Here is a 14,683-nt window from a genome sequence, read left to right on the forward strand (position 1 = left end):
ATAATGACCTTCATGAGCTTTCGCTTCTTCTGCAGCATTTCCTTTTTTCGCTTCTTAGTTTTCTCTCTTTGCTCGCTATTTCCACTCGTTCTTTCACCCGATGCCATGCCGTAATGCTCAATTGCTGCCGAGGGATTTGGCCCTTCCTTCTTTCTTCTTTTCTTTTGCATGTCATCCCCTTTTTGAGATTTGGACTCTGCCGTAGTTTTCTTTTGCTTTGCTTTGTTTTTTGAAGAAGAGTCGTGCTTTCTCTTCCTACCTTGAACTCCGGAACTCGTTGGAGTTTTTGGGTTTTTGAAGCTTTTGTTTTTTTTCACCAGCTTCCCAAAGTTTTGCTCTTTCTAGAGTTTTCAATAAAAGTTGCGAATACTTTCAACAAAAGTGAGCTTTTTAAAATAAGCACTTTATAATAGGAAAGTAACAGAATTTTAAAGTGATTTCTTTATACATATAATACGAACTGTATTACCATAAAAAGTAATCAGTTGACAAGAACTTTATTGACTAAGTTTTAAAGTGCTAGTGATTGAAAACAAAAGAAAAGTTTGATTAGCAGAATATGAACATTAATGTTGAGCTTATAGTTATCAATGATTCAGAATATTTTATGCCGAAAAGAGACAACTTAAATAAGTTTCAGCAACATAACAAACTTACCATATCTCTTTTTTCTTGATTGCCCTTCGAAACCATTTCTTCTTCACTATCCTTGGTGTTCGGGTTTCCGGAAGGAGTAATGTCCGGCTGCGATCCCAGCCACTCCTCGACTCTCTGCTTCCAGCCCTTCTTGGACTCAACGTGGTACTTTTCCATTATCTCCTTCGTCACGTCTTCCCTCGTCACATCGTTTTTCGGCACCGGTTGCCTTTTCAACGGTTGATAAACGTTAAAACTTTATTTTAATTTTTCATTTAATTGAGCTTTGCATTCATCCTAACTTTCACACAACCAAACAAAATATGTGAACAAATTACATCAACGTACCTGTTTTGGCTTGCAGACACCAGCTTTTCTTTCACTTTTTTCTCGTTTGACTTTCCACCTGCGGGGTTCGGAGCCAGGCGTCTAAACACTTTCCTGCCCCTCGAGCGGCTCGTGTCCTTCTTAATTGAAGTCGCTTCTTCATACGATGTTTGTTTGGAGCTCGGAGATGCGCTTTTCTGTTTTATTTGATGTTTTTATTAATTTCTTTAAAAAAGTATTGTATTTACAAAAATGCCAAACTATGTAATGTTATTCGTATTAACTACACTCTTATACAGAAAAAAAAACTCGAAGTTTACCTCATGTTGCTTTCCACTGACAGGGTTGGGAGCAACTCGTCTAAATCTTTTTCTGCCCCTAGTATAGTTGGTTTTCTCCTTAGGGGATTTTCGGTACGTCATTGTCTGGTTGTTGGTGGTCACTTCTTCTGTTCCTGATCGCGAGCGGCTTTGCGATGAAGATTTGCTTTCCTATTTTTTATAAAAAAGCTAGCAATATTTCAGCACAATAAACAAAAGATTTAGGTGTCGTTCACATAGTAAATAGTTGGGTAGTTAGTCTGAAACTATTTATTTGAAGATTAATAGCTAATATGGTATCGTTCCAAGTTTTTTAGGGTATGAAGACTCAAATACTAGTTTTTAACTTTTAGTATATACTTTTTTCTACTTGATATTATGTAACTAAATGCTTCAGTAAATTAAAAGCCAATAAAACATAAACTTAAATATTAAGAGCTGACTATTCGCTTTTTTGTTTAACAAAAAAATAAAACTCACTCATTACAATTTACTAGAGTTAGGATTGTATGGCAGACTAATTTAAGAAAGTTAAACGATATATACGAAGTTAAACACAAGTAAGACTCACCGATGACTCTGTAGTAATACTACGTCTCCTCTTAAACTGGGTTTTAACCACAGGCTTTTTTCGGTTGTCCCTGATAGACTTTTCATAGCTAGAATAAGAATTGCTAGTCATTTTACCTGGTTATTGCTAAAGCTCAATGCTAAACTAATAGAACCAAGACAGCTTTACGTTTGGTAAAAGTATACTAAAATTTTAAATTTTAACAAAAATAAAATTGTTTTAATTGACGCTTTATATGACGTATACAACTTTAAATAAATTATTTTGAAACTTAAAAATTGTTTGATTTTAAAATTAAAACTTTCTGCATGTTTTCATATTTTAGATCTATGTACAAATTTAAAACTATACGAATATGTAGTTCTAATTTCACTGTTTTGTTTTATTACCGGTTTCAGTGGATTAAAAGCCGAACTTTTCAAATAATAACAAAACAGTAAATAGTTTAGTTTTATTAATAAAAGACATAGTTTAATAAAACTGCGTTCAAGTAAACATTTAACTTAGGCTTAAGTTAAAATTGGTTGTTTACATAGAATTTGAAATTAGAACATTAATGTATTTTAAAACCCTAAATTTTATATATACTTATTACGTCGTGTTTAAAAAATTTATAAAAATTGCGAGTTAAGCAAAGACAGTTCTCTGCGCTGCCTGAAAAAAAAAATTGCTTTCAGTGACTTTCTAGAATCAGGTTGATTGCTGATACAGTCACCTCTCGTGAGTCTACGCACTCGTTTGGTTACGCACTTTCTTTAAAAATACATAAAAAGAAATATGTATGATATGCTTTTTTAAAATCTTAGCTAAAATCTATTATTTTACATATAAAAATTGTTTAAAATTACAGGATTTTACAAAAAATTTTAAGTACCAGGTTTTACCAACTATTTTACCGAAGTTGTCAAATTTAAGAAGTTTTTAAGCTTTTAAAGGATTCCAGGTTTTTTGGCGACAACAATAGAAGAAGCATTTCAAGAATTTTTGAAGTAAATACTGAGAAATATACAGGAGATAAATTTTTAACAAAATTGAGATTTTTGGATTTTGAGTTTGTGCCTTCCATAAGGAACCTATTTAAATCTATGGCTTTGCTCTTTGTGTTTTAGGTGCCTTTAAATTAATCAAGGTACAATGTTCAATTCCTCACAGAACGTTTGGCTTAAGGTTTCATTTCAGCTCAACAAACCTCTTATTTTTATCTATTTTGTTCCTTGCCCACTTAAGATTAAACTTATCTTGCATTGTGTTAAAGAAAAAGTATAATAGGTATATTTGCTACCATTTGTTTAGTTACGCACTTTTGCTGTGGACACAAGGTGCGTAGATTCGCGAGAGGTGACTGTATAAAATATGTTATACAACATAATTTTTGTGTTTCATTTGATAAATAAACATCATCTTGTATTTGAGCTTTCAAAAAATAAAAAACTGAAGTGAATTTAGAAAAAATTTTTGTTTTTATTTAATTGAAACAAAGTCAAGTATTATCCTTAAATAAGTTATTGTTTTAAGCAAGGTTATAACATATATGGTTTTTCTTTTAATATTTGTTTATTTTAATAAAGAATCTATCCTTACGTTTTATGATAATTATTAAAATGTTTTGCTGCAATTTTTGAAATGAACTATAAATATGTTTTAATTTGTAAACTATAAGACTAATATAAAACAACTAAGTCGTGAAAAAACTTTAAACAGAAAAATAGTTTTCTAAAACTTATTAAAGCTTATTATTATATTAGTGTAAGATATATACAAAAGTAAAAGGAACGTTTAAAAAATCTAAGTAATAAATTTTTTGTTTGAATTTTTAGTGCAAAACTAAACAACAACTACAACATTGTTATTAAAAAAAAGTTAAAGGTAAAAGAAAGTTTAAAAAATGATGTTCTTATAAAGGTAAAGATCTTGTTCTTAAAGTTATAGTAGTTCATAATAAGATTTTGCTAAACGAAGATGTTATTGAAAACAAAAAAGAGCATGTTGAAGACAATTTATCCGTTCGAAACGTAGCTGCTTCTTTCAAAATAACTGAACACTACAAGCTAACCAGTTTTGTTAAAAACATTTAGAAGTATGTGGAGCCTTGCTTCACGATGGTAGCTGAAAGCAAAAACTTTTTAGAATTGGATTTCAGTACTTTAAAAAAGTATCAAGCAAGCTCATTTAGACATCATCTAATTTAGACATCATCTCAGAACTTGAAGTGTTCAATGCCGCAAGCGGCTGGTTAAGCTACAACTTTAAAAAACGACGCGAGTTTGCAAAAAGAATTTGGAGTTCTCTCAGAACAAAATTAAAAAATACTTTAAACCAGTCTTCATCTTTTCTATCTAAAACTCAAGAATTTGTCGTAACATTAAAACAAATTTTAAAAGGCAAAGACAAATTTTTCAAAGGAAAACCTCGACGTTATTTACTGGACAGGTGCTGCAATCAACAAGAGGTAACTGGCGTGCGGGGTAACCAACACGGAAAACGTTGGAATGCGTTGAAAGCACCAACCAGTTCCAAATCGGTAGCCGTCTGGTTGCGGTGGGAGGCGGTGGCGACGCGGACGTTGAAGTTTTCGATGGCAGCAAGTTTGCAGCAAGTTTACTCGTCTCGCTTGTGTGCTCGTTCCGTTTGGCAGCGAATTGATGGCTTTCAGAGGCGAGATGCAATCGGTTTGGTTTCATGGCTTTGAAAAAGTTAATGGGCAGCAGAAGTGAGTGAGTTGTCAGTGAACCGTTGTCGTTTTTCAATTTCTATATTTCCATATAGAATAGGTATGTGTTTCTAACGGTTTATGATGCTAAGTATTTGTTTTTCTTTATACAATTTAATGTATAAAGTAATCTTTGAAAATAAAAGCTTTACTTCGAGCGTTGTACTTACATTTTAAAATATGTGACGGTTGTACTTTAAAATAAAATTTTTATCATTTATTTTATATTTCAAATAGTATACGGCATTAATTAAACTATTTAAATATTTTTGTTTAAGTTTATAAAAAAAAGTTTTTAAATGTAAATTTAGTGTAAGCTTTAAACGGTTTTAAAAAGATTAATTATTTCGGTCTACTCTAAAGCCATATTCTTTTCAACGAAATAAATAATATACATGTTCGCTTTTTGTTTCACATTTCCCTAACTCGCATGAAACTCTTACGCCATTCGGGAACGCTGAACTTTTTTTTTTTTCTCCGTACGCCAACTGTAGGCAAATAAAGCGTTATTAAGATTAGATTCTTATTTTATACAAAAATAGCTGCACTACGATTATATAGTGAGTTTAAATAAACTTTTAGATATTAGTTGGCAGTAAAGCGTACAAACCATGCCTCTGGTGTCATTTTTAATTGTTTTTTATTTATAAGTCTCTGTATTCCGTCCATACTTCCCTAAATCTACTGGTGCACCTGGACTTGCTGATCTTCATCTACTGCTGCGGAAACGTTCTCATCATTTAAACCGCTTGATGACCAAGAGAAGCTTGCGCATAGACATTTTATTCCTCTCGCTACCACAAATGCTAGTTTGATTCCCAGCCGGAGCTGCCGGAGGGATTTTACTAAAATAAAATAAGTAAGATGAACATGTTAAAAGAAATTAAACACAGTATGAAATTTTATTTAGAATAGCTTATCATGAAAATAAAAATAAATAACTGGTATTTTAGTTGTAGAACAAATGTTTTGTAACAATTACGTTTAGATATTTAGAAACAACCAATTGTAATCATAGAGCTTTGTTACCGACTAAAACAACACACACAAGAAATAGATAAATAGAAGCAATAATAAAAAAAAAAGAATAAATATTTGTATACAAATTTTATTATAAACTTAGTTGATAAATGACTCAAAACAAAAAATCTACTATACAGCTTATACCTCAAAATAAAGTACAAGTTGACTCTATGTAAATACTTTTTTAATTGTTCAAATTAGAGTTTTTTAATTTACTAAGAAAACAAAACTGTTCATAAAAATACTAAAAAGAGATTATGAACACCTTACTCATTAACGCTACAAGATAACGTAAATTAACCCTAAAGAGGTGATGCTGCCTACTTTGGACAATAACCCTGCTTTAGACTAATTAATAAAAAATCAAGTACATAAAGTTGAATAACAAATTATTAACTCGAGTTGTTTTTTAAAAACTATTTTTATCTAGAAAAAAGAAAAAATTATAAAATATTTTATTGTGAAGCGTGTAGATACTACACTTTTACAATGTACTAAAACGTTATTTTGTAAAAAGTAAGTTTTCAACTTTAGTAACATTTTTAAATAATAGTTACTCTAAAGCTTGTTTTAGTACTATCGCGGTACAAAATTACAACCAAAGTTAAATAGTTGAAGAAATAGTGTTAACTATAAATAAAACAATTCAAAAGTTCAGCGATAAAACTTAGTATATTATTTATTGAAATTTTTAATCGATAATTGAGATTTCTGTTACTTAGATCGTTAAATACGAATTCAAAGTAGTACTTTAAAGACAAATTTTTATATATAATTAATTTTATTTTAAAACCAATTTTATTTGGTGTTATAAGAATTTAACCTCAAAAATTTATTAAAAAAATTTATTAAACTATTTTTCTTTCCACATACTAAAGTCTTCAATATGAACTACATATTGCTTTAAGAAGTTCAAGATTCAAATAAAGCTCTATTAATATGCTTATTTGTTTTGATTTTTTCAACTTTGAAGTATTACTAATCGTAGTTTTGATAACTTATTAAAAACAAATTTAGTATAAAAGTTACTTGAATCTTTATCTAATTTATAGACAAGTTGTGTGTGTAGTTATTTGAAAAAAATTATGTTAAATATTAATTATAGTACAATAAAAGTATTCAGAAAGTTCTAAATTAGTTATTAATCTTAAATTTAGAAAGAAATAACCTACTTCGTAGAATACTGTGTAGTTGCAAAATATCTTATTAACACCACAATTAAGCTAGGTGCAGAGTAAAATTATTAGTTAGTATTAACATAGTATCCGTAACTCTTTTTATGTTCAATTACAATTTAGACCTTTTACCAATTTACTTTTAATGTCCATAAGCATAGTGTTTATTTAGTATAGTATGTAGTTTAAATTTAAGTCCGAATATTTATTATATCAATTAACTTTAAACTAGAACATCTCAAGTATAGTTAAGTAAAGTATATAGAAAAACATCTTTATTTTAGGTTTGTAATATGATTAATTATTAATAATTTTAGTTAATTATCTGGCCTGCAATCTCATTATGACAAGTGATTCTGTACGCGAAATAAAATAAAGAGAAACATTGTTTCTCTAAGATAGTCCTTGATTTTGAAAAAAGTCTGGTTAAACTATTTGTTTATTATTAACTTTTCTTTGTGTAAAGATCACTGTGTATAAATTAAAAACAAATCTCAGATATTTATTTCTGTAAACAGCTGCTAGAATTTTATGACATCTAAATACTTTCTCTGATACTAAATATCATACAACATATTTAGAAAAACTGAATTTTTTAACAAGATGCTTGAAGAATTATTGAAAATAAATATTAACGTAAAACTGTTTTGTTAATATAAAAGTTAACTTTTTTTCTAACAACTTAATACCATATGTATTATAAACTACTACAAACTATTTTGTTAGGTTTATGATATATTTAGTCATCTTATATGATCTTAAAAAATGTCTAGTTGGAAAAACAATTATCATATATACCAGTGTACAAATCTTCCAAATACAAAAATAAAACCCAATGATAAACTAATTAAAAAAAAACAGGTTAGTTCAGTTACTAGCTGATAAATTCAACTTTTAAAATAATATTTTTCAAAAAAATTAGTAAATAAAAACAGAAAAGCTTAACCTGGTAATCAGCTGCTGGTAAAATTTAATTTGTTTAACAGAAAAGGTATGACTTTACTCCCTACCAATTAGTGGAAAAGGGATGGAAATGCTGGTTTAAGGTGCAAGAAGATTATACTATTAAGTGGTTCTACCGCCATCCTTATGGCGAAAAAAGTTTTAAAGTTCTAGAGTAAGTTATATTTTTTCATATAATAGTCACCACTAGACTTACAGCAAATATAATTAAGATTTAGATACAACTTAAACTAACTTCAATATTTTAGTATATAGTATGAAATGGTATCAATAATTTGTGAAAAACTTGTGTTTTGTAACTAACAACTTCTGTATATGTCTTAAAAATATCATAGTTCGGCAAAGTCTTACCTAAATTTTGTGTCAACTTGGGAAATGTTATAGAAAATTTTTAGTTTCATACAACAAGTACAAAACAATTGAATAAAATAATTTCCATTCTAAGCATATTGCAGCAAAAAAAGTTAATAACTATTTTCGTACTTCACAGTTAAATTTAACATTTTCACTTATGTTAATTAAATTCTAAGGTGAAAATAAAGAAAAGTTTTCAGTAACTACTTTTAATTTTCGTAAGATGTATATTTTTTCCAAACAGGACAGATAACCAGGTGATGTTTGTTCCGCTAGACAATTTACTGCCAACTCGTCAAATAAGAAACGAAGAAAACCCACGTGTCGATATTCATGGTAATGCGGTTAGTTTAGTAACTTTGATATAAACCGTGTTTCTGGATCACTTTTTCATTGTTAATACATTCCTTTCTCTATCAATTTATACTTGGTTAACTGTTCAACATTCATAATTAGCACTTCAGCAACCGTTTGAATTTTTGAGAACTTAATGTCTTTTTTTGTCAAAATAATACAGATGAGGCATTATTTCTATCCTGGAAAACTTGAAGTTGATGAAAGTCCTGGACCCATCGACTTGAAAGGTTGGAAATGTTGGTTTTATGTGGGTAGTGATTATAGAATGGAATGGAGATACCAGCCACCTACAACCTTGGAAGCAAATGCAACAACTCTAAAGTTAGTTTTAAGAGTTGTTCGAAATATTGTAATACATTTCAATGAAATGTTAATGAGATTATTTTTACAACAGTTCAAAAAGAGGTGTTATCGAATACCTGAGAAATCATAATCTTTTGCAATATCAAAATCCTGGTTTTGTAGAGAGATACAGTGAGCTACTTCAGCAGAGGAAACTTTTTTATGTAGAAGATAGCGCTCGGTTTTTTAAAGTAGGAAACGTTCTTAAACTGGTGAGATTTGTTTTTTATAGATTTACGATGAACAGTGTGTTATTTAAAACATCCACATACGCTTTAATTATTTAGTTTTGTACACCTTATCATATTGGGTTCGTTGTCCAAAAAACGAAGGGTGTTTTTATGAACAGAAAAGGTACGACTTCACTCCTTCTGAACTGTGGGAAAAGGGTTGGCAATGCTGGTTTGAAATTAACAATGACCGTAGCATTAAGTTGTTTTACCGCCCAGCTACAACCGACGTTCACTACAGTGGTCCAAGAATTTTTGTTTTAAACCATGCAGAACAAAAGACACAAAGGTAAGAAATGGTTGCACTAAGGTTTTACATATTAAATGGCTCTTTAATATATATAAGTATTTACAGAATTTTAGCATACAGTTTTGATAAATCAGAAGGTAACAATACATTTAAGTTGTCAGACAACTGTAGTACATTGATGTTGTAAACTTGAAATCGGCATATACACAAAAAATGCTTAACTGTATATATAGATATTTGCTTAATAATTAAAGCTCTAAACTTGTACATTTTGTTTGTACTGACAGGGAAATAAAAAAATTTCTTGTCCAGCTTGAGCAGTTCAAAGATTTTACAAAGTATAAGAATGAGCTTGGAAATATCGGCAACTTTAACGTTTTTCTAGTTAAATCAGAAGTCGATGTTTTTCGGGACGCGCGTATAGTTAGCTTTTAAGTAGTATGGACATTTCTTTAGTAAATGAATTTTTTGAACAAATGTGAATTTTTTAAACATCTTTTAATCAATACCTTAGTACCACAAAACTTATAAATGTGTAAACATTGCTCTCAACTTCAAGTGAACATTTTTAACTTATATTAAACTATTTTCCAGCGTAAACAATATTACTTTGCTCCAGTAACTGTTAGAATTAAACAAAAAGGAAGAAACGAAGTGTATACTATTTCGTTTAGAAATTGGAATATTTACTTGCATATCCGAGAAAACTATGCTGTACATACGCAATTCGACAAACCAAGAGATATTCGAATACGTAATGAAAAGTAAGTATATTTAAGGAACAATACAATAATGGCTTTTCGAACGCAATTTATTTAAATTTTAATTCTATTAGGTATTGAAAATAGAATATGTTTTTTTTAACTAACAAATTGACAAGTTGTTGCTTAAAACTTGCACTAACTTCAAACTTACTATGTACGCCTAAATAGTCTTGTTTACTTATGCTATAACCTCCTAAACAACTAAATTTTTTTATCTTAACAGTAAAAAAAACCACGTAGATGCATATATCCAGCAGCAACTAGAATTGCACTATCGTTGTAACATAAAACTGAACTATCTTCTCCAAACTAGAGAAGACCCCAAAATGCGGGACGATAGTAAACGGTTTGATAATGAAGGGTGTTTGGTTAGATTAGTTCTGTGCTTATTAAGGTAGTAAATACAAATAATAAACCAACTACATTATTATTTCTGTTATACATAAACTAAATTCAAGTTGTGTGACTTTATTAAACAGATTAAAAGTGTTGTTAAATTCACAGAAAAGGTACGATTTTACTCCATCTCGTCTCTGGAGTAATGGGTGGAGATGTTGGTTTGAAATTCAATATGATTTGACAATTAAATGGTTCTATTGTCCAAGTGAACCTAATCTAGAAGTACCAAAAATATTTGAGTTAGTGTGTCTAGATCATTGTTAATGATTCTTTAACTATATTAAGAGGTTTACAAAATGCAGCAGGTGCTTTTATATGTATTCGGCGTGTTAAACTTATTTGAAAATATAAAACAAGCTATGTAAAATTTCATTGCTTAAATTTGTAAGGATCGCTTTAAAATTCATAAATTTCAACATGAAATCCTAGTTTCCGATAAAACATAGTTTCAAAGTTATATTAAGTATTTTCATATCATAATTTGAACATTACAGAGAGTTTTTAAAAATAATTTACATGTATTCTCTTTATTTATAGTTCAAAAGATAAGCTTGAAGGATATTGTAAAACAAAACATCTTTTTGATACCAGCAATCTCAATAGGTTTCTTCAGCCAGTAGAAACTGATCATGATAAAGATAGAGTTAGTTGACTTAATTTTGAAAAGTTCCAGGTGCTCATGTTATTAGGTAACATACGTGCATGATATAATTAGAATATGTTTGTTTAAAGTGTATGATTGTATTAAACTTTCTAAAATATTTTCTTTTACAGAAAATATATTATTTTACTCTAAAAGAAGTGAAAGTTTTTGAAACAAACAGTAACCAAGAAGATCATGTACCATTGAGAAATTGGGAATGTTCGTTTCAAATTTGTAAAGATTATAGTCTAAAGTGGAAATATCGTCGGATTAAAACAAACAATTGGCTGCGCTTAACTGAGTGAGTTAAAGTTATTTAAATGCAAAGTATGACTGCACAACTAGTTCAATTAAAATAATATTTAATTAAATCTCACTATAAGTTAAGCTGCTTTCATTGGTAATAGTTGTATTTATTTGTTCGTAAATTCAAGATACCATCCAACGGTCATAATCTTTTTATTGATTCAATATAATTAAATTTAAATTCTTTGTAATAAAAACTTTAACAGGTCTAATGAAGAAAAAGTAAAAATTGTTTTTAAAACTGACCAAGGACAAAGAACTAAATATCTTAGCCAACTCCTTAATCCAAGAGATCTTTACATTAAGTCTACTGATATACCTAAAGGTGCCATGTTATACTTAGAGGATTGAACTTTACTTAATTAAACAATTAGAAACTTGTTACTGTTTATTGTGTAATAATGCCCCACCTAAGTTTATAAATTATCATATAAGTTTCTATTCATTTCTCTTCTTTTTGTTTTATTACTTCTATGTTCATTACATTTTTAGTGTGTGTTTTTGTCCGCAATAAAGTGCTATAAACATTGGTCGTGTCTTAAGTATGCTGAATATAAAAGTAGCATTAATTTTTTATGATCATGTTTCATTTAGATAATCTGGAAAGTAATTTTTTAGTATATTAAGCTTATTAAAAAGCATTGAGTCATAAAATGTCAATAGTTCTATGCAGTTCTTACTAAATCTAAACAAGGTTGAGTTTTTACAATAATATTCAAGTAGAAAAGATTATTCATATCCGATTTTTATTTACTATCAATATTTTTTAAACATATTAAAACATTAAAGAAACGTTTTCTAGATTCTAGAGTTCAAAAAACTTACTAAAGTGGAGTTTTCTAATTTAAATGAAAAAAGCTCTGTTGCACTGTACATTACTCTAAAGTTTTTTTTTTAACAACAGCTATTTAGAAAATGATTGTTGAGTGTTTAGTTTTTTCAGCCGATTAAAGATGACTTCTTAACCCTTATTCAAGATTTTCAATTAGAATCCAGCTAAAATTTCTTCATAAACATCCCTATTCTATGACAAAAAATCAAATGAATTTACAATCACCAAATTAAAAAGCGTTTAAGTAGTCTGATTAAATTACTAACTGGAACATAACCTAATAATAGAAATGGAAAACTTAAAGTCGGCAGCCTAAACCCAGTTTATCTAGAACAATATTCTTGCGCGTGACGTATTTATTAGCTTGAAAACTGTTTGTGCATAAGAACTACAACTGAGTTTTACTATAAAGTTTTTGTTTTTTTGTTCAGAGGAGTGCTGATAATACCATTACTACATAAATGTTTTACCTTCACAGATTGAAGATAGAATTTGCAATGACTTTACAAAATAACGCGGATCGCAAAGCTTTAATATTTGGTATGTCCGGTCCGCTTAAGAATTTTGTGATAAATTTGGCTCGTCAACTAAAAACAAATCTTTTTCTAGATAATAAACGATTAGGGTTAATTATATAATATATTTTGAATAATTAAAGTTATCCGAACATTTACTTGAACAAAAATAACTTGTCGTTTTAGTAGTTCACTAATAACTCATCACTAAAAAAGCTTCGTGGTGGGTTGTTTTGAGGCGGCTTTTTCTGAAACTTTCTCCGAACTTTTTTAAACTTATTTGTTGAACTTTATTCTCTATACTAATTAATTGTTATTTTTTTAATTAAAAGTTAGTACAGCATGATTTTTTACAAAATCGATTTAGTTATGTTTTTATTTTAGTACTAGAGATCACAAAGAGTTTTTACGTTAAAATTTTTCATTAAAATTAAATTTTTGTGTAAGGGACAGTTTTTATTTTAGTACTAGAGATTGTCCCTTACACAAAAATTTAATTTTAATGAAAGATTTTAACGTAAAAACTTTATTAGCTTCTTATTTTTTTATAGAAACAGAGGCATCTAACTCTAAAAAAATTACTTCAGCTTAACTTAAAAATTTATTTTAATACATTTACCTTAGTTTAACTTTATTTGGTTATCTCAATTACTTTAACAAAAAGTTTACTAGGCTTTCAAAAGCAATTACTACTTGCAAACTGATAAACGAACAACAATATAAAAATTGAAAATTTTATTAAAATTTTTACTGCCAAACAGTTAAGTATTTTTACAAAAAAAAAGCTTGAAAAACAATTTCAAACGTCCACAGTCCGTTTTTCGTTATTCTTAGGCAGATTTCGTTGGATTTCCTGCATGTTGTTGTCAAGCTGCATGAACAGACAGTCCCACAATAACTCCTCCCTCTACCCGCTGTGCCACGCACATACTGCTCATCAAAATGGCGCCGTGGCACAGTTCCTCGTGGTGGCTCCGTCCCAGCATGACGTTGTAATGAACTGCTGCAGTTACTTGCATTATTCATTGTTTAAACTCGGAATATTAAGAGAGTATTTAAAGCTTGCTGAAGTGCTTGCAGCTAGACAACGATGACCGTATATGGGAGTGAACTCTTGAAGCACCCAAATGACCTAATGAGAAAAAAAGGGTTAATTACTGATGAAACATTTCATAAAAAAATATAACAAACATATTTTGGTGTGTGCAGTTAGTGTGTTTTTGTGTAGTTGAGGGAAGGAACTACTGAAAAAGCTTATTCGAACATTTTATTTTATAATTGTGAGTACTGTTTAGTTATAAAGTTAATAATTAAACTGGTGTTTAATTGCTTAAATATTTGAGCTAGATTTACAAGTTTAATAATTTATAATTTTTTGCTCACTAAAAGTTTTTATTCAATTTCTAGTTAATTGTTTAAAGTTTTTTGAAATAGATTTAGATAGCTTCTAGTTCTTTAACTGTTTTATAGTTTACTGCACTAAGTTAGGTTTATTGTTAAGTTTGCATTTTTGCCAAGTGATTTATACAAGTTTTAAAAGTAGTTTACTTTTTTGAATTAGAGATTTTGTAATAGTTTTTTGCGGTTCTTTATTTAATAGACACGTTGCTGAAACTGTGTTGTCTAGTTAAATAAAGTAGTCTCAAACAGAATCTAGTATTTATCAGATATTAATTAAATAATGTAGGATTTAGCTATGATGAGTAGTACCAATAAACAAAGTGTACTGCAACCCATACCCTATGACGTCATCGAGTGCCACGTCATCGCCTGCCGAGGGTTGATCCTCCTCCTCGACCAGACCTGCCTCGTAACCCCTATTTGATAATAACTTATTTGAAAAAATAAAAGCTTCACTTCAAGCGTTGTACTTGCATTTTAAAATACGTGGAGGATGGTGTTTGAAAATAAATTTTAATCGTTGGTTTTATATTTCAAGTGGTATGCGGAATTAATTAAACTGTTT

The sequence above is a fragment of the Thalia democratica genome, chromosome 4 (assembly GCF_965202585.1).
Source record: "Thalia democratica chromosome 4, ktThaDemo2.hap1.1, whole genome shotgun sequence".
Classification (NCBI taxonomy): domain Eukaryota; kingdom Metazoa; phylum Chordata; class Thaliacea; order Salpida; family Salpidae; genus Thalia; species Thalia democratica.